The 22,165-nt window shown below is 33.5% G+C and overlaps 1 protein-coding gene across 6 annotated transcripts in view; it reads right to left on the reverse strand.

Annotated features, from left to right (window-relative positions):
• Positions 1–16,390: 16,390 nt before the first annotated feature.
• The window catches only part of LOC135685412 (polyphosphoinositide phosphatase), a 114,131-nt gene continuing 108,356 nt past the window's right edge, over positions 16,391–22,165 (reverse strand). For all 6 annotated transcript variants that reach the window (XM_089112644.1, XM_089112643.1, XM_089112641.1 and 3 more), the window contains 7 exons: positions 21,887–21,935; positions 21,454–21,514; positions 20,802–20,872; positions 20,256–20,322; positions 18,011–18,140; positions 17,615–17,729; positions 16,391–17,090 (listed from right to left, as the gene is read on the reverse strand). The gene's annotated coding sequence lies outside the window, so the exon portion shown is untranslated. The remainder of the gene's footprint in view (positions 17,091–17,614; positions 17,730–18,010; positions 18,141–20,255; positions 20,323–20,801; positions 20,873–21,453; positions 21,515–21,886; positions 21,936–22,165) is intronic.

Genomic DNA, 22,165 nt, shown 5'->3' on the forward strand with positions numbered 1-22,165 from the left:
ACTCAAATGTACATCTTCAGCTAGAGTAAGATTTTGCTTCTCTGTCTTCACATAAAGTAAGAACATCCTTTTCTGTCATAGGATTCATTAGATGTTGCCACTTGCCACCCACATTCGTTTGTTGAAGGAAATTAAAGCAGCAGCTCGAGGTTGGGTTCCTTTGGGTCTCTTTTGAAATACCAGCTATAAGACGAGCAGATGATGTGTGATTCTAGATAAAATAAATCGTTTTTTGCTTTTAAGATACTATTTAAAATTACTTTCATTTATTGATTCCACTAAATGTATGTGTGATCTGTCCTTAAATTCTGCAAGATCTTTTTGTAAAAATGGGGATTTTTAGACTCTTTGTAGAACTTAATTTTGATTTTGCTAATAATTTAAAAAAAAAAATATTTTTACAGGACTGGTTCAGTTGGAGCAAATATTCACGTTATTTCGAAGCTGATAGCAAAAATCAACGCTGTGCTAGAAGGCCAGAATCAATTGGGGGAAATGTTCATTAAATATACCACTAAAATATCATAGGAAGATGACCAGAAGAAGGAAGAATCCAAATTGATCTTAAAGTACTCCTTGGCGAAAGCCTCTGACTTGGCAATGGTAATCCTTCTTTCGAATATAACCATTAGATTTGGTATTCCTTTACACAACGTAACTAGATACATAGCGCAAGATAGATGTTCAAAAATTGCCTTACGATCGCTTTTTAATAGTTCGAAATCGGCAATAATATTTGTACAACGAATTGGTATGTCACAAGATGTTATTCTATTTGCAAATGCTCAATTGTACATCCAGGTGAGACGTGTCAAAACTACTTCTTCAAGCTCTGACGTTTGCCAATGACGTCTTTTTTCTTTAGTTGGTAATGCTAGGGAAGGCACAAGAGCCTATGACTAAGCGCTAACAAGAGAAAGGGAGGAGGGATTAGGAAGAGAGAGAGAAAAGATCAGGCTTCTATATTTTTGTTTTGAATAAAGACAGGTTGTAAGAGTCTGGAAAGCAGGAAGGGGGTTAAGCATTCCAAAGTTTACAAGATCTGGGGAGGAAGGATAGAGTTGTGGAATTGAGTTCGTGAGTTTGGCAAGGAGACTTGGAAAGGGTGAGTGCTAGAAGAGTATCTGATATTACGTACATGTCTCAAAGGGGCCAGAGATCATATCTCTGATATCCTGAGAGCCATGGGCGTGGTAATATAGCTTTCAGTGACCGTGCAAGAAGTGATGTTAACCAAGAGGCCCGATTAAATATGATTAAAAGACTGTTAAGATATGTTAGACAGGAAAAAGCTCAGAAAGAGAAGCAGACACATTCTAACCGTGACTGATTTTGCTTATCTGTTTTTATAAAATGCTTCTCTCTATCTAACTCTTTTAAGTATTGTTTTTTCATCTTTATTTTGTATGATGTTCTGTTTTGTTCACCTCTTTTAATTTTCTTGGGTATTAGTCGATTAGTTCGAGTGTCCCAATATTTAGGCTTTTCTCTAAGAATTTTCTCTCTATCACCATTTTTGTAACCATTTTATTATTAACAAACGATCTTTCTTCTTTTTACAGTAAGTCGATTATGCATGCTTAGAACGGCAGTTGCTTAGAAAATTCATTTGGACACATTCAAAATTCAGAAGCTTTTTTTCGAATGGCTGCAGTCTGATGACGCAGTAGACTTTTTTCGAAGATTATGGTGATGACCATCCTTGAGCACTTGAGGAGCGAACCGATAGAGTACAAGGACATTTAGAGATTTCTTGATCTGATGGAGCAGTCATCTCAAAAGACTGCTTTTGGATTCAAGGTAAAGATATTGTATGATTATTTTTGTAAATATAATCGCTATCATCATTACTTCTACAACGGAATCCCTGTGTCCAATTTTGAAGCAGTTAATTTTCGGTAGAATATCAGTGTCCAATTTTGAAGCAGTTAATTTTCGTCATTGTAGACTATCCTCTACATTGGTCCAATTTGATAGAAGTTCTTCTACAGTGGGCCAATTTGACAGATGCTCTTTTCCAAAGGCCCGAACGCTCTTCGCCATAGGCCCATTTGATGGACGTTCTTCTCCCGAGACCTAGTTCTTCTAGTGTTACCGTATTTTATATAATAATAAAACGAATACTTAGACAAGATTTACACTTCAACGAGACTGCTGTTTTTAATGTGTCTTCTGTGCCCTATGCCGTAAATTTACAGTTAAAATGTAAGCTCATAAAAGTAATTATCTAAAAGACATAAAAAGCGTATTAGTCTAATATTTTAATCTATATTAATAGTTCCGGATAAAATTGCCAAATAAATGATCTTTTCTTGATCACATCTTAGTTAGAAGATACACTGCTGGCCTATGGATTTATAGTTGGGGCTTTGAAGATGGCTGTGATGGTTCGCTGAAAACATTTATTGTTTTATTTCTTTAGATATTTATATATTAATTTATCTTACGAGATTTCCCCTGATTTTACTAAGTTGTCGTTTTTTACAAAGAGCCCCACCTTTTGCTAAACTGTCGGTTTAAACTCAGTTTTTGGCACTCCTACGGTAAATTTGTCGGAAAATTTGCTTGTTTTGTGAGATTTCGCCTCCCCCACCCCTCTGATAAATTAATTCCCCCTCTGATGAAAGGTACTCTGAAATCTAAATCTAGAGGCGCAACCTAATTACAATTTTGTAGATTACAACTTGAGTAAACCAAAAGACGAAATTTTGTTTAGTGACATTTTTAGACTGCGGGGCTTGTTACTGAAAAAGGGATAGTAATTTCAGGGATTGAACTTCAAAGCAATAGGTCTGCAAAAAACTTTATTGATTACAGCTGTCGCTATCAATTCTCTTAAAATGTTAAAGTCCGTTCCAGAAATAACATGTAACCTAAATGTCTAGATTATGAAACAGAGCAAAATTTATGCGCACGGACTTCGGTTTTATTTAAGACCGTTGTTCTTTGAGCAAGATTTGAACGGACAGTTGTTCAAGGCTTAGGCCTGTAGCGCAGATCTCTTTTTAAGGGCTCGCTAGCTTTTCGAAATTTGGCTTGTTTTAGGGAAGCAATGATTCTGAAAGCATTCAGAAAGTGTTTTCAAACTTTTTTTTCAAAGATATTAATTTTTTTGCTGCACACAAAGGATTACGAAACATTGAGAATCGACTTTCCTTCATTTGAACACAGTCTTGTGATTTGAATAATTTTCATATACTTCTCCGTATTCTTTTCTAATGTCATGCTTATTTTCAATATCCCATTGCTTAACAGAAACCTAGAATGTCCTTGTATTGACGAACGTATTAGAAATATTTACTTGTGCCAATTTGATTTTTTAATTTGCAAAAAGTCAGATACATAAGAAAACTTGTGTTTTGCCATCATCCAAAACCTGGGTTTCCACTTGGTATAAATTTAGCCTTCATAGGGATCTCGGTTAGAATCATTTTTGGAATAGACTTTGAGTTAACTGTGAATTTCCACAGGACTGTTATGAAATTTAATGCCCTCTGTGGTATCGTTAACGAACTGCAGTTTCTTAGTTATGTATCTTAAATTTTAGTTAGTATATTCGTAGTTTTATCAGATTGAGGAAGCAATGGAAGACTTCTTTTACAACCTTGATAAGAAACGCCCAAATGGGACACTCTTTGGCTACGTCTACCTCTTTACGAAACGATGGCACAGCAAAAACAAAGGTTGCAAATTGGATATTCATAGAATTTCACAGGGTTTAGCAAATCTTGTCAGTGCAGATAAAAAAACAATAGATGGACTCCTAAGGGATTTCTTGGCACAACACTGATAAATCAGGGCTTGGGCAACTATAAGAAAAACGTGGGTCCAGGGAATATAATCATGCAACGTCCTTAGAAAATTCCCAAATGTGGAATTTTTGTACACCCGTTCTTTGGACCCCACAAACAAAGCCTGAAAACTCAAGAAATCTTATAGTTCCACATCACCTAATATAAACAGTTCATCTGAAAATCGCTTTTAGAACATTGGCTAATCTACACGAAATCTTCAGCAAACACCTCTAGTAAATAACCTTTAGTAAGGCTTCTGTCTTTGAAAATGCGCTGCAGCTCTTGGGCATTGAGCAGTTGTGAAGGAGATCATTATTGGCGGGTAATTTGAATGAATTTTGGCGGGAATGGCTGGTGGCTGCACGGGAGCTTTTGTTTCAGGATATGGCGGGAATTTAGTCCGAATTTGCATATGCTTATAAATACCTGGTTTCTTTGCTATTCAATTAGTTGGCACAAAAGAGTCGAAGATGAGGTGCTGGTGCAAAACACTCATGTCTTCATCTTGGCCTACAACGGCATGTAAACCTAGGTAAGACCTTTTTGTCAAGTACAAGATTTAAGAGTTTGTCTATGAAGCAAGCGAAACTAATCCAATACAAAACTGTGAATTTCTTCGTTCCTTTTCCTCGTCCGTTTTCTTCGTTATTTAAGTGTTCACCGAAAGCAAATGTACGGAGGTGTTCGCCTTTATGTTTCAGCTTTTGACGAACACGAGTAAAACAATTTATTTCTTTTCAAACTTAGCATGACACTTTAAAAATTTGTGATTCAAACTTTTTTGGATACTTTTGTATTCGATTGAAGTGATAGTTTGGATTTTAATGATTAAAGTGCATTTTGCCTCATTTTAAGGATAATGGAGCGAGCACAGAACATCGACAAATGAAGTTAAAGGGGCTGCTTGGCTGCGACGTCAAGTATGGCTGTTGAAAAATACAGGTATGAATTTTTGGTTTTTTACTCCTTTAGATAGAGTAAAAGTTTGCTGGATTGTTTGAAGTATTTTTAGAAAGAAGTGATGCTGCTTTTGCACTTTTCAAATTTATCTTGGAAAAGAATGCTAGTTGATGGAAACTGACAGTTCAGCAAGATTTGTCTCTCTCAATAAACCTTCCAGATGACAGGCCAAAAGAAGCTGTTTGTGTTAATACACAGCCTGACATCAAATTTACTTTCATTTTTCAATTTGACCTTTTTTGTGTTCAAAGCTCATCAATACTTTTTTGGACATTAAAATATGGTTTTCATCTGTCCTTTACACACAAATAAGACCAGATGACCTTTTTTATAGGCCCAATAAATTTGAGCACTTTGCTTTAATTAGTTATGTTAAATGACTACAAATTAAACTGCACTCATATCAAAAAGAGCTAAGAAATGGAATGCTTACTTTGTGAGAGGAAACTAAATTGTGAGTTACAAATTGTTAAGAGAAAATCACTTTTATTGTCCTTGTTTTTAATGTATGTTAATCAAGCTAAAATTGTTTAATATATTTATAAGCTGCCAGGAAGGGCTTATGCAGTTTAATAACATATTAGGTCAATTGTTGTTTGGTGATTTTTAGTTTTTTATTCAGATGGGTTTTCAGATGAATTTCTGTCTCCAGTTTATCAAAGACATGTTTTTTAATGAATGCTTAAGCTCATAGCCAAAAAAGCAAGTTCTTTTTTTCAAAAATACTCCATTGGCATACTTGATAAAATATTTCATTTCAAACATTCACTGTCATTTTGCTTAAAATTTCATTCAAGCTATGCATGGAATTTTGTATTTATATTATGTAAGCTCTAATATATTTATAAAGTTGAAAATGGCACAACAAAATTTTTATTATTTTAGTTTTATAATTCGACATAAGATTCACTTTACTTAATTTACCCTAAAAGCTCTTTCAACTCTCAATTGAATTCTTCTAGTTTTGTTTTTCCATTTTTCCAGATTCCTGTCTTCTTCGAAACCTGATTATTTCTTTTTTAAATTTTCCTAGATGACTCTTAGGTGTCAGTTAAAGGTTAAAGAAAAACCAACTGGTAGGTTTATTTCATAATATTTAGAATTTCAAATTAGACATCCATTTTAAAGATTTTTTCAATATAATTTATGTTCTTCCTATTGTTTATTACATTAGTTGCAAATAAAGACAAATGTTTTAGTGTTTTTAGATACTTTGCATTCTGCAAGCTTTATTTGAAGTAATTCGTTTGGAGTCAGTTTTAGTGAGATCTATTCTCAATACTTCATAATAATACTTCATTTTATATTTAATTTTATACTTGATTTCTTTCACTTAAAATAAAATGTTCGAAGTAAACTCTATTTGCCCTTTCATTTGTTGTCATTGACATGATTTGTTCAAGACTGGGAGAGAATGTCAATCAAAGCTTATAAGTTATGTTTCCCTTCAAGCAAACCCTTTCAGACAAGCAGGAAAACAAAACATAGAGCAAATGTTTAAGATTTTTGAGTAACCTGAGATAATCACATTTATATATAGATATTAAGAGATTAATTTATAATATATTTAAAGCTCTAAATTAATCTGAAATGAATCTCTTATATCTTTGTTTGATATCTTTGCTGTTTTGGCCAATATTTAAATAATTTTAATTTCATTTTAATTTGAAGGCCCTCAGTGTTACCATTGGCAACAAATCTGCAAGGTTTGTAAACTCTGTTCTTTTGTCTAGCATTTTTAACTAATTTTTCTATGTTTATGTTGTTGTCGAGACAATCATTCTCCAAAGTTCAAAACTCCAGTGAGCCAGGATTATATTTTTTAAAACCTTATATTCTTATTGCATATGGGTATTTATTTCCAACATTCCATTACAACTTTTTGTATCATAATGAGATGCATATAATGAGAAATTAGCATTTTTTGTATCAGGGTTCTGAACATTTCTTGTGCTTGGAAATAACTTTTTCATTTATTTTTTTTCAAGTTCAACATGTCAAGTGTAGTAATATCTTGTGAGCTAGAGATCAGTAAGGTTTGTATTAACCCTTTTGTATGTCTAATATTTGATGAAATATCCAATCCAATGACCAATGACATCCAACTTATTGCCTTTTTTATAGAAACATTTTTGTGTTAAAAGCTTGTCAATACTTTTTTGGATATTTAAAACAGTTTTCATCTGTCCTTTGCACAAGAAAGCATACATCTGTATCTAAACTCTGTAAAATTGAGCAGCATTTTAACTACAACTTTTCTTTAATTGGTTACATTAAAAGGCTACTAATTAAACTGAACTGGAATTCTAAAGGACTAAGAAAATGAACTATTATATTTATATTATACAAGCTATGCATCATAACTAAAAAAGTTTAAAATGGTACAGCAGTTTTAATCACTCTCCTATAGACCTTGGTTTTGAATTTTCAACACACATTTTTCATTATTTTAAACTTTTAATTCAACATGAAATTCACTTTGCTTTTATTATCCTAAATGTAATTCTTTTAGCTTCTAGTTTTACTACTTCTTCCAGTTTCCTGTCTTCTCCCAGCTTATTTATTTCTTTTTTAAATTTTCCCAGCTTGCTGTCTGGTGTCAATTAAAGGTCAAATAGAAGCTAATTGGTATGCTTTCTTTGATAATTATTTGCAGTTTTAATTAGACATCAAATTTAGAGATTTTTGATATCTTTCAATAGAATTTGTGTTCATGCTATTTAAAAGTTAAAGGCAGTCTGTCCCCTCAATGATTGGCTTATACGAACAATAGATCTTCCTGCCTCAACGGATAATGAATTACGATGCTTGCTTTGGCTGGCCTAGCTGTGGTAGTTGATGACACATGAAACTGTGAGCTAAAAGCTATTGGTAGTGGCAAGAAGATTTAATTACTGGAATTAAATGAAAATGATGGAAGCAATTTCCTTTTGCTGTTGACACATTTTTCTAGCCACAGCTTCACTACAACGGGAACACAGCCATTTGATTTAAAAGCTCTGGAATCAAAGTTGTCTCTGATTGGTTTAAATCGTTTAATTATTGATCAAGCTCAACGGTGCGTGAATTTCACTCCTGTGCAAATAAAGTTGAGCACAATAGGGGACAGACTGCCTTTAAGTTGCAAATAAAGACAAATCTTTTAAAATAATTATTTAAAATAAAATTATTTGCATTTTGTTCTGTTCTGTTTTCGATTCAATCTTGCAAGCGGTTTTTGAGATATGGAGCTCGTTTCGTTTGTTTCGTTATATATCACTTTTTAAAAACTTTTCAAAATTCATCTCAGATGGGCAAGTTTCGTTGACATTTCAGAGGGGCAAGTTTCCTTCAAAAACCATTCTCACAAGTAAAAATCCTTGCCCCCAACACGAATTTCATGGTTTCGACTCAATCTTGCAAGCTTCGTTTGTTTCGTTAAATATCACTTTTTGTTTCGTTTCATTTCGTTTCGTTTCGTTTCGTTTCGTTTCGTTTCGTTTCGTTTCATCAAATATAATAAGCCCTTTTTGGTACATGTCCTTCAATAGTTTTGTTTTTCGGTACACACACTACGTCATTGTAAGCTATGTTGTTTGGCTCCAACACGATCTTGAATTCCTTTCCAAATAGAACGATAAACGTGGTGCCCTTGGATAAAATAATTCACTTTGAATACAGTTATGTTTATAATGAGTATTTCATCTGTTACTGCTTCTTTGACACCAGAATAGAAACAAAACCATTGTCGTTTGCCATTTTGCCAAGATGAAGCACTGCACATATAAAGCAATCAATAAATAGACTATTTTAGTTCAGTTTGATAATTAACAAAGTTTTGGAGAAAAATGAGCTCTTTTTATTGGTTCATATTCAAATTTTAAACACAGATGACCTCTTTTTGATCCTTAAAATTTGGAGTCTGGATATTTCAAAGTCCTGCTATGTCAAACAATTTTTCATTTTCCTTGCGAGGTTCAAGATAGTGGGACTCAATGACTGTTGTAAAGATCCAATCTTGAGACAATCCTTTTCAAGCAAGAAACACTGCTACTCCAGAATTTGATGTTTATTTTGAAAGATCTTATGTCAAGTTTTGAGCAAGATGTTACTAAGGTTGGTAAATATTCCTTGGTATTTTTACTGAATACTTCAGATCCAAACTTTCACTGTTTTCTCCATGAACCTGTTTTTGAGACAAATATTTTTTCAAGTTGTCAAACTCCATTTTGATAAAATTTAATGTTCCTTGTCAAAGGTCTTTAATTAACATTAAATAAGGATATATTTTCATTTGTAAGTCAGCTATTTATTTATGTGTGATGCATCTTTAAAATGGGAGCTTTGTTTTTTCTAAAAGAGTTGAGTGCTTTTTGTATATCAGAGGTTAAATTGCTTAGATATGGTAGCATACTATACTTCTCTCTTAGGGAGAAAGAAAGCTGAAATAAGCATAGATCATACAAAAAAAACTATTTGCTGTTGTCTGCTTCCTTTTAAGGCCACCCCTTCAGTTTTAAATTTCTCCATGTTTGAAAGCTTTACAGTTTGGCAAATGTACTAATATCTTATATTTTTTTAAATTTGAGAGCTAGAATTCAAGATGTCTTGGAATTTAATGAACAAGGTGCCATCAAGGTTTGTAGACACTTGCTATGTCCTATATGTGGACCTAGATTTAATTGTTTAAGATATTGTTTTCCTCGTCTTAACAAGACAAGAGTTTGGGAATATAGTGCAAATTCTCATCTTGAGACTTAATGGGCAGATTTAAGAAATGTAATAAACTCAATTTGCAGTGTAAGTCTGGCAACTCCAAGATAATGTTTTTGTGTTAAATTACTTGAAGATTATTTTTACTTTAATTATATTTCCATAGTCATCTGTATTACATTAAAATGTCTTTATGAAGACAAGTTAAAATGATTATTTGGTCTTTTCTGGTCTTTATCCAGATTTAAATCTTTGTCTTTTTGCTTTTTGTTAATAACTCTACATTTTTATGACAGGGTTAACTGCTTGATGTCAATAAACAATCTACTGTTTGTGAAATACACCCGCAAAAAGGGCAAAGGTAGAAATTTTTATTTTATATTTTTGAATATGTAAAATAAACATCTTTTCATCAAAAAATGAAACTTTGCCAATTTCGCTCTAAAATATCTCAGCCACACAGTGAAGCGTTTTATAACTGATTAATGTTAGAAATGATAATCATTTTAAAAGGAAAAAAAGTTGCCTGCATGTAAAAAACCTTTCCTACTAGATACTTTCACTCCAGGAAATTTAATGATTTATTTTCTTACATTGTGTAACTTTTATTTTTATCTCTCCATTATACTATTGTGACCTATATATTTTTTTACATGAGCCAGTTTAATATTCCTCTTGTTGCACTAAATAATAATGAATTTAAGTTTTAATGTTCCAATTCCTTAAGGAAAGACATAAAATGATATTCAGTTAATGCATTGAAGACAATTTCTAAAATTTTCTGCCATTATTATTATAACATTTAAATTGTTTCTCATTTGTTCGTAACCACTGCCCTAATTTTCCTAATTTTCTTGATACTCCAATGTTATTTCTGATGTTATTCTTCATGTTACATCTGGCCTTTCCTTTTTGTTAATGAATGTTTACTTTATTTACAGAATAACAGGCTGCTTGTCTAGAAACAATCAACTGTTGTTTGTGAAAGTCACCAGCAAAACATACAAAGGTACAGATATTTATTTTATCTTTTTAGATATACGCTTTTCTCCAAAAAGTATTCAAACAGAAGCCAATGTTGTGTCAGTACTGGGTCAAGTAATTAAAGCAAAAGAAAAAGTGATAAATTATATTTAAAAAAATGAAAATTGGAAACAGGTCAGAATTTCAGCCAATCATAAAACAGAGCATAATTTGCAGAACTTCTAAATTCAAGTCCCTCCATCATTTCATTATAACTCAACTGTCAATTTTCCATGATACAAGAGACAGCAAAGAGGCAACAAGGAATTGAACAGTACAAGTATTCTATAGAAATTAAATGTAGCTGCAATTTCGAAGTATGGTTTAAATTTTCATAGAAAGCCAAAGAAGCCATAGGATTTTCAATTACTTTCAAATCTTTGAGAGGGTCCTAGAAGAGTTATGATTCTATTGGCAGCAAAAAGATCACTTAGAACTATTTATAGTCATATGACATGGAGCATGATCTTGTTGACAAAATTAAGGCTGATTTATTTGTCTATTAAATCTGGCACTATCAAAAAGATTTTTTCAAAGGATGGCAATTTAATATACGACATTGACAGAATGCTAAAGAAGAACAAGATAATGACGTCATTAGGCCTAATACTACCCCCGGACTATTGAAACCCTTTTTGAAAAATATTTTCAAATTTAACTCTTTATTGGTAAATGGGCAGTAGAATTGTGCAGATCACTCGCTTTGCAAATTACAAAAATGAATGACCTATCTATTTAAAAACTTTGTGGCGATTTGCACTGCTTCGTCCATGTTTTACCCATTGCAAAAAGAATTTTTTACCATTGCAATTTTTCCACTTTTGAAAAAGATTTCCCCAGTAAGTTTCCATAGAACATAATTTAAAATATTTTTGTTTGTTTTGTTAAATAGCAGAGGCTTTCGTTTCATTCAATATAATAGCAATTTTTTTATCTGATAAAAATTTAATAACAATTTTTCACTTTCTTGACGCAACTGAATATTAGGCCAATGATTTTGTTAGACCATTCGAATACTTTTTTGAGGGAAGTGTATATTCTTTATCATGCTTTAGATACAAATGCAATGTGATATGTTTAGATTTAATTACTGAATACCACAAAATGCAATAAAATGAAAGACCAATACACGAAAAGAAATAACTACAAAAATGATTGAAAGAAGTAATGCAACCTAGGTCGAGGGAGCCATCAACAGGCAATTATAAGAAAAATCAATTTTCATTTTGCTTTCTATTTGAAAACAGCATAAATCATATTCTTTTTGACAGTGTTATTATTTATCAAATTATTCCTAATCAAATTAAGACATACAAGCTTCAAAATGTCGACAACAAGTCAGTACAATTGGCATAAAGAAATTTATTGAGATACTTAATGTATGATTAAAATGTTATTAACTTTGGTATAATCACAATGAATTTAAAAACCAAATTATCAGTATGAATTGATTACAGTCTGGAATTATATGCAATGAATTCTCATTGGATGAGACCTGTTAAGAAAATTGCCTTCTTTTTGGTTTATCAAATTATTTTATGAAAAAGCTCCATTTTTGCAAACTTTTCTTACGAAGTTCAGGCATATCGTTCAACTTTTGCCAATATAACGAATCAGAAGACAAGCTTCTAGGTGACCATTCATTGTGTTGCGTACGTAAACCATGAAAAATTTCAAAATCCATGCGACTTTACAATTTCCAAGGATTCTATAAACACTCAAGTGTAGAATATAGTTGCAACTTTTCTAAATTCCATCGTTTTGTCTATCTTAACACAAAATGTTAAATTGTAGTTTCACAATTACTGTTTTATTTAATGTACGAACTTTTATTCTTTTGAAAACTACTTTCTTCAATTTCAATTCACTCTTGATTGCTGATAGCCTTACATTCCTTTTATCGATGGCTGATTTTCTGTGTTATAATTTAGATGTTGGCGAAAAGAAGAGCAAATACGATGAAGAAGCAACCCAGTCAATCAAACGAAGATGATGCCAAATGTTTTCTGCATAATTTCACTTAAGCCAAAAGGCTGTAGTCATTTAGAACCTAGGTTAGAAAATTATTTGATTGTTGAATTTAAAGTCTTTTTCCTGTTGGCATATCTCTCGTAATTTCTGTATTTGTCTCTTTTACTTGGGCTGATCTTCGTGAGCGGTACTTCGAAATAGGTTTTAAATGCAGTTCAAGATTCTAATTAAAAAGTAATATATATCTAAATAAAATATAAAAGTTAAATAGATTGATAATGATCACTTGCGCTCGCTACTATACACGGGTTGTCCGCTACATATAGGCATTTTTATGAAATGCCTTTCAAAATTTTAAATGCTGCATTTATGCGTGCCGAAGTCTCACCCACATCACTTTCCACTTTCAGAAATTCATCATCATGAACCGTGGTCCACATGTAGAAAAGCAAAAGAATCGTTAACCCGACGGAAACCTCTCAAATCGCTAGCCAGTTTCAAAAACATGCACAGAAAAGGCTTTAAGGTGCGTAAGTATGCCTTTTTTTCTTCCTTTCTAAATTGGATTTCCTGCTTTTTTTCAGAGGGGGGCAGGTAAGTATGCGTCGCGGCGCCATTTCGGGAAACCCCACTAACCTGAACTGGTTGGTTCGGGTTAGTAGGAAACTGTTTTCCCGGCTTGGATCACACGGCGTGATTCAACCGGAGTAAAACAGTTTCCTCTTCAATCGTGTGCAACTACAACAGTCGGCCGCAAGTGCGAGCCTAGCCTCCCAGCTCCCCGGTCCTGGCCCCACCCCATCCCCCGGTCCGTAGGGGGGATGGGGCGGGGCCAGGGCCGGGGAGCTCGGAGGCGAGACGGCAGCTGTGGCTGTGAGTGGCGGCCCACGTGCGACGGGGGGAGGGTGGGGCCAAATTTTGCGCAGCGGCTGCTAGCCCAAAAGGTCAGCGGTCGCTGCGCAGCCACGCTTTTTTCTTTCTTTTCATTTTTTGCTTGTTGTTGGTTGTTTCTTTCTTTTAGTATTTTTCAGACTGTGATGATGATTGACATGGTGACAATGATGACAACAAGATTGACATGGAACTGAGGAGGTCCTTTTATTTTTTTAGATTTGGAAGAAAGAGCAGAAATTTGAAGAAGCAGAAAGACACTTTGGTTCCACTGCCGTTTTGCAGAGAAAAAGGAACAGCAAAAGCGAAACACCACCACATCAAGACTTCTAAGCGATTTTCCAGACCACTGCCGTTTTGCAAAGGAAAAGGAGTAGCAAAAGCAAAACACCACTACATCAAGACTTCTAAGCGATTTTCCAGACCACTGCCGTTTTGCAAAGAAAAAGGAGCAGCAAAAGCGAAACACCACTACATCCAGACCACTAAGCGATTTTCCAGATCACTACATCCAGACCAGCCAGACCACTTCATCCAGAGCAGGAACAAGAACCACGAACAGCATTTCAGGCACATGTAATTTGCGTAAAGTTGGATATCTCACTAAGATAGGGACACCTCATAATTATACTTAGATTATATCAGGTTCTTATGAAGAGTTTTTCACTGAGCCCAATTATATATTTTATTGCTGTTGTCAATAAATTGTTTTGACTCAACACGCAAAGTACATTGTTTTTTTGTGTCTCCCTCTCGTACTAACACACAACACAAGACTTAGACAGACAAAGACTTAGGCCACACAAGACTAACACGTGACTTAGACAGACCAAGACTTAGGCAACAGCAGACTAAAATGAGACTTAGGCAATACAAGACTAACAAGAGACTTAGACAACACAAGACTTAGACAGACCAAGACTTAGGCAATAGCAGACTAACACGAGACTAGAACAACACAAGACTAACACGAGACTTAGACTTAGGCAATACAAGACTGAGTCTAAAACAACATCAAAACAAAAAACAACATTTTAGTTTAAAACAACAAACAAACAACACGAAAAATCTCCCTTTTGATAGCAAAAAATCTCCCTTTGAAAAACCAATCTTTAAAAAACAAAAAATTATTCCTTTAAAACGTAAAATTTTGAGTTTCTTTCTCAAATAAACTCAATATAAAAAAGGAGTTGGACCAACAAGGAGGAGGAGGACTATCGCATAATAAAAAAATCCTCCTAGAATAAACAAATCTTCTTAAAATAAAAAATCTCAAGGAAGGAGGAGGAGAATCGTCCCTTATAAAAAATCCTCCTGAATTAAAAAAAAATCCTTCTAAAATAAAAAAAAATCCTCCTAAAATAAAAAAAAATCCTCCTAAAATAAAAAAAAATCCTCCTAAAATAAAAAAAAATCCTCCTAAAATAAAAAAAAATCCTCCTAAAATAAAAAAAAATCCTCCTAAAATTAAAAAAAATCCTCCTAAAATAAAAAAAAATCCTCCTAAAATAAAAAAAATCCTCCTAAAATTAAAAAAAATCCTCCTAAAATAAAAAAAATCCTCCTAAAATAAAAAAAATCCTCCTAAAATAGAAAAAAATCCTTCTAAAATAAAAAAAAATCCTCCTAAAATAAAAAAAAATCCTCCTAAAATAAAAAAAATCCTCCTTAAATAAAAAAATCCTCATAAAATAAAAAATCCTCATAAAATAAAAAAATTTCAAGGGAGGAGGAGAGGAGGAGGAGTATCGTCCCAAGGAGGAGGACTATATTCCCATGGGAGGAGGACCAGCGTCTCATGGGAGGAGGAGTATCGTCCCAAGGGAGGAGGACTATATTCCCATAGGAGGAGGACCAACGTCTCATGGGAGGAGGAGTATCGTCTCAAGAGAGGAGGACTAGCGTCTCATGGGAGGAGGAGTATCGTCCCATGGGAGGAGGACCATCGTCTCATGGGATGAAGAGAATCGTCCCATGGGAGGAGGTGTATCGTCTCAAGAGAGGAGGACTAGCATCGCATGAGAGGAGAAGTATCGTTTCGTGGGGAAGGCGGCTGTCCGTTTCTTGGAAGGATAAGTGTTGTCTGATGGAAGGGTTGTCTCATGGGAGAAGGAGTGGTGCCTCAAAGAAGAAAGAAAAGTGTCTCAAAGGAGAAGTGTCAAAGGAGTCTTGGAGAGGAGGAGTTGGAAAATTATGTCAATGGAAGGAGTGTTATGTCAAGGGAAGAGCGAGCCATTATTTCCAGGAATGAGAGGAGTGTCATGTGTGTTTTTGTTTAAGTATACGACAAGATATAAGACTCAGAAATATAAGACAAGATAAGTGACGTTTCCTCAAAGGAGAAGTATCTTGGAGAGGAGAATTGGAGAATTATTATGTAATGGGAAGAGTGTTGATATGTTAGAGGAGTATAATGGGTATTTTTGTTAGAGGTCATGCTGTGGATTGTTGTTGTTGGAATGTTGTGTTTTTGTTTAAGTATACGAGAGAGAGACACACAAAATATAAGACTCAGAAATATAAGACAAGATAAGTGACGTTTCTTCAAAGGAGAAGTGTCAAAGGAGTATTGGAGAGGAGGAGGAGGAGTTGGAGAATTATTATGTAATGGGAAGAGTGTTGATATGTTAGAGGAGTATAATGGGTATTATTGTTAGAGGTCATGCTGTGGATTGTTGTTGTTGGAATGTTGTGTTTTTGTTTACGTACGAGAGAGAGAGAGACGCAAATGTTGTGTTTTTGTTCAAGTATACGAGAGAGAGACGCAAATGTTGTGTTTTTGTTCAAGTATACGAGAGAGAGACGCAAATGTTGTGTTTTTGTTCAATTATACGAGAGAGAGACGCAAATGTTGTGTTTTTGTTCAAGTATACGAGAGAGAGACGCAAATGTTGTGTTTTTGTTCAAGTATACGAGAGAGAGACGCAAATGTTGTGTTTTTGTTTAATTATACGAGAGAGAGACGGAAATGTTGTGTTTTTGTTTAAGTATACGAGAGAGAGACGCAAAAAATAAGACTCAGAAAAACATGGCCTACAAGATAAACATGGCCTACAAGATAAACATGGCCTACAAGATAAACAGCGATTTCCAAAAAGCCTACAAGCCTATAAGTTCTAAGATGTACGTGATATGCTCTTCTGCCATTTCTTGTTGCAGTAACTCTCCTGAAGAAGTCTTGGAGACATGTGATTTAAAAAACAAGTTCTACGTAATAACAAACATCAAAATAATTTACTCTACAAGAATCGCTGCAATAACTCTCTAGAAGAAAATTGGAAAAAGTTCTAAAGTTCTAATTTTATAGGCATATCACATGTGCTCGAAATGCTGCTCGATCGTTTTTTCCAGATAAACATGTGGTTTTCTAGCAAAAAAAACAGTTGAGATGCTGACCATTGGAAAAAGGCCAAACATTAAAACAAATTACACTACAAGAATTGTCTGTGCTTGAAATGCTGCAATAATTCTCCAGAAGAACCAGAAACATGTACCAAAAATACATTTACAGTAATTTACACTAAAAGAAATGTCCCGCTATTATCAATACAAATTGTTCTGGGGCACCTGGACAAATGCCTTTTCTTGTTCTCTTTTGCAAGTAGTTTCCAAAGTCTAGCACGACAACTTTCTCGTCTTTTGCTGGTAGCTGGATCTCAATTTGACGTCTTTTTGCTGCTTCTTGTTCTTTGCAAAACTGCAGAGGGGACCAAAACGTCTTTCTGCTTCTTCAAAGTCCTCTTCAAAGTCTTCAAAGACCTAAAAAAATAATAGGACCTCCTCAGTTCCCTGTCAATCTTGTTGTTTCATCAGAGCCTACAAAAACAAAAAGAAAGAAAGATTAAACAAGCAACGAATGAAAAAAAACCCCTCCCCCTACCCCCCCCCCCCCGCCCCTACCCCCCTGCCCCCACCCTACCCCCGTCGCACGTGTGCGACCGCTCACGGCCACGGCCACAGCCGCCGGCCGGCCGACCCAGCTCCCCGGCCCTGGCCCCACCCCATCCCCCCTGCGGACCGGGGGATGGGGGGGGCCAGGACCGGGGAGCTGGGTGGCTAGGCTAGCAATTGCAGCCGAGGCTGTAAGCAATTGCAAACGATTGAAGAGGAAACTGTTTTACGCCGGTTAAGCCGGGAAAACAGTTTCCTACTAACCTCAACTGAGTCGAGACTCAGTTCAAGTTAGTGGGGCATCCCGCGCCGCCGCATACTTACCTGCCCCCCTCTGAAAAAAAGCAGGAAATCCAATTTAGAAAGGAAGAAAAAAAGGCATACTTACGCACCTTAAAGCCTTCTCTGGGCATGTTTTTGAAACTGGCTAGCGATTTGGAAGGTTTCCGTCCGATTAACGATTCTTTGCTTTTCTACATGTGGACCACGGTTCATGATGATGAATTTCTGAAAGTGGAAAGTAATGTGGATGAGACTTTGGTACGCATGAATCCAGCATTTCAAATTTTGAAGCGGACAACACGCAAAGTGACCATTATCAATCTTTTTATTTTTTATATTCTATTTATATATATATTACTTTTTATTTAGAATTTTGAACTGCATTTAAAACCTTGCGAAATTCCGCTCACGAATATCAGCCCAAGTCAAAGAGACAAATAAAGAAATAACGAGAGACATACCAACAGAAAAAAATTTTATATTCAACAATCAAATAATTTTCTAACCTAGTTTCTAAATGACTTTAGCCTTTTGGCTGTTAAGTCTAAATGAAATTATGCAGAAAACATTTGGCATCATCTTCGTTTAATTGATTGGGTTGCTTCTTCCTCGCATTTGCTCTCTTTTCGCCAACATCTAAATTAAAAAGAAAGCAGAAATTCAGCATTGGACATTGCCAGTAACCAAGAATGATAAAGAATTAACAGCTCTTTCTCAAGGTTAAAAAATTTCGCATGTGCTGAACTCAATAAAAACAATAAATGTGATTCTGAAATGTGATTAAATGGTCCATAAAAATAGGCAAATTTAAGGAATTTAGATAAGATTTGACGTAGAATCGTTGTTGACTCTTTAGCGCAATTTTTTCCAAAGTTTATCTGCAATTAAACGATTTTAAAAACAGAATATTTTGCAGTTTCCAACCGTAATATTTTAATAAATTGGAATAGAGAGTAAAGTCTTGCAATCTGATCTTAAGAAACGTTTTAATACTCAAATTTTGGAAAGGTTGGAAAATGATAAACGACTTCATTCTTTGCCTACTTCTCACTTCCTAAATGACGTGGTATGAAAAAACATTTTTGCGTAATAGTTTTTCTTTTAAAACTTTGAACGCATACATAAATCTCAGTCAAATTGTGCTCAGAGTGTTGAAACATACATTTACTAAATGAGAGCTAAAACTAATTCATCAGATATTCATAACTTGTTAAAGTTTGAGTGCCCCAAAAACCTGAATTCAATAAAAAGTCAACTCAAATGAAATTTTTGATAAAAATCTATAATGAAAAAGTCTTAGAAAAGAAGGACTGTTTGTTTATGATGCCAAAGATTTCTTCGTGAATCCATCTTTAGAACCCGCTTCAAATGCCACAAAAATTATGCAATTTTTGGAATTATTACTCTTTATTAGTAAGAAAATGGGTAGACCATTTTGATTCATTTTTGGTGAAAAATGAACCTTTTTAAAAAATTTGAAAAGTTTGCGAAAAAAACTTATTCATATTATAACTTGATGAGCGAAGAAAAAATTTTCTTAACACTGAATAAAAATTTGTCAATAACGATCAAAGCCAATCAGATTCCATTGCGTAAAGTTTATAGCTGTGATCAATTCAAACTGACGATTTTGTGTTTACATTCAGCGTAGGCAATTAATCCAAAGTTGAATTTTTTTTATCATTAAATTACCTCCATAATTTTTTTTCATATCCATTTTTGAACTTTCACTAACCTCTAATCGACATTTTGTAACAGTTAATTAGAAATAATGTTATAAGTGATAATGCTATCAAAATGAATATTTCGTTCTGTGATACCCAGTTACCAAGTCTCGACATATCACATGGCATTGATATTGATAACACGATAAAAGAATATACACTCTCCTCCAAAAATAATTCGAACGGTCGAGCCTAAAAATTATTGGCCTAAAAATTCATTTGCACCAAGAAAGTGAAAAATCATTATTGAATTTTGGCGGGAAAATAAAACGAAAGCGTCATCTATTTAACAAAATAATAAAAGAATCATATTCAAAACTCTGTTTAATGAGAAATCGTATTCAAAAGTAGAAAATTTTGTTTTATTCTTAAAAGTTGAATAGAAAATAATTGAGAACCAGCCCGTCGAAAAAACATTTCTTGTGGCTAAGTTAGCAAAATATTTTTCAGCAAAAAGCAAAACTAGAGAAAATTAATCAAGGAATGACCTATAACTTATCAGTTAAGTGTAGATCTGGTTTGAAAAAGTTTTTTCGACCAATCTAATGTTAATGGAACAATTTCAGTGAGGTTCTAGGGTAGCGTTAGGCCTAATGAAGTCGTTATATTGTTCTTTGGATATTTTTCTCAAAGATCTGAGTGTAATTGAAAATCCTGTTGATTTTTTGGCTTTCTATGGAAAATGAAACGAATCCGGTTCCTCGAAAACGCAGCAACAGTTAATTTAAAAAACATTTGATATCTGGAAAGGTGTTCCTAGCAATTTCATTGAAAATTGTATTGTTCAATTCCTTGCTGACTCTGTGCTGTTAATGGACTTTAATTTTAAACATATTGCGCACATGATGACTTTTTTCATGATTGGCTGAAATTCTGACCTTATTTCTATTGTCATTTCTAAATATTATTTAATTACTTTTCTTCCGTTTTATTTACTTGACCCTGTACTGACACAACATTGGCTTCTGTTCGAATACTTTTGGGAGAAAAGTGTATATCTAAAAAGTGTATATATATATATCTGTACCTTTGCAAGTTTAACTGGTGACTTTCACAAACAGCAGCTAATTGTTTCTGGACAGCCAGCATTTGCCCTGCAAACAATGTGAATATCCATCAACAAAAAGTAGAGGCATAATGAAACCTAAACAATAAAATCAAAGAAATATGAAGAATTACAAAAGTTAGGGCAGTATTTAGGAACAAATAATGAACAATCAACAGTAAATTGTGTAAGCCATCAATCAGCTATTTAAGCTCATTTGAAGATCATCTTCTGGTGCATTAGTCAACTTTATACAAATCTTAAGACTCAGAAAAATAAAACTTAAATTAATATCTTATTCAGTGTAATGAAATGATATTAAGCTGACGATTACAAACAAAATATTATAGGTCACAGTATTGTATTAACATAAGAATATATATTAATAGATTTTAGCATAAGCAATAGAATACAAAAGTATATGTCACTAAAGATCCCCAAGTCTTAGCACCCAATAGAAAAAGTCTCTTAATATGCAGACAACACATATATATATATATGTTAAAAAAGATTAATAAATATTTTTACCTTTGAATGATTTTGGGGTGACTTTCACAACCAGCAGATTTTTGTTTCCAGAAGACTACTAGCAGTTTACCCTGTGAAAAAAGTGAACATCCATCAACAGAAAGAAAGGCAGGATTAAACAAACAATAAATGGAAGCAACACAAATGATTAGGGAAATTAAGGCAGTGAATTGGGAAAAAACAACCCAGGGAAAATTTGTAGGTTTTCATTCAAATATTTAAGCACATTTGCATAGAGACATTTTATGTTACATAGATGATGACCAGAATACATTTGAGAAATTATCTTCCAATGCATCATTAATCAATAATCATTTCACAAAAAATCTTTCAGAACAGTGAAACTTTAAAAAATAATCTTATTTAATGTAACAACTAGTTCCTTATCAACAAAATAATATAGGTCACATTAATCCATCATATAAAACCATATATTGATCCATATAAGACTGATTATTGTTTCCAACATCAATCAATTCTATAATATTTCACAGTGTGCCTTAGAACTTTTGACAATAAATTGGCAAAGTTTCATTTTTTGAGTAGATTATAATTATTGGATTTTGGTTAGCAAATATAGTTAATAAATATCTAATGTAATATATATATATATATATTTCTATATTCAAAAATATAAAGAAAACATTTCTACCTTTGCATGTCTTGCAGATGAACTTCACAGACAGTAGATAATTGCTCATGGACATCCAGCTCTTGTCAACAAAAGGAAGAGTTATTAAAAACCCAAAAAGATAAAAGAATAAATCTAGATAAAAACAAGAAAAGACAATATAATCTTTTTTGTTTGTCTGTATAAAGACATTTTAGCGTAATTGAGATAGCTAAGTATCTGGAAGGTGCCAGACTTCACTGAAAATTGAGTTCATCAAGTTTCTTGAATCTGTCCATTAAGTTTGAGTAAATATAATGGTAACAACTTGTTCTCCATAACTATTTGTAGCTCAAACATCACAATTTTGAAAATCATTTGTCAAATGTCTAGATGGGAATTGGCACTATATTACAAAAATATTGTCTTGATAAGACATATGAAGTAAGTAAAATTCTAAATGATTTTTACAAACCTTAACGGCACCTTATTCATTCAATTTCAGGACATCTTAAATGCTAGCCCTCAAATTAAAAAAAGATAAGATGTTAGTATATTTAAAAAAGTTCTTAAAATATGATATTATCATTTTGGTTAAATATGATATTATCAAATCAAATCAAAATACGTCATAACATTAATCATTTCTAACATTAATCAGTTATAAAACGTTTCACTGTGTGGCTGAAATATTTTAGAGATAAATTGGCAAAGTTTCATTTTTTGATGAGAAGATGTATATTTTACATATTCA

The sequence above is a fragment of the Rhopilema esculentum genome, chromosome 15, assembly GCF_057945365.1.
Source record: "Rhopilema esculentum isolate cy_ngs chromosome 15, ASM5794536v1, whole genome shotgun sequence".
Classification (NCBI taxonomy): domain Eukaryota; kingdom Metazoa; phylum Cnidaria; class Scyphozoa; order Rhizostomeae; family Rhizostomatidae; genus Rhopilema; species Rhopilema esculentum.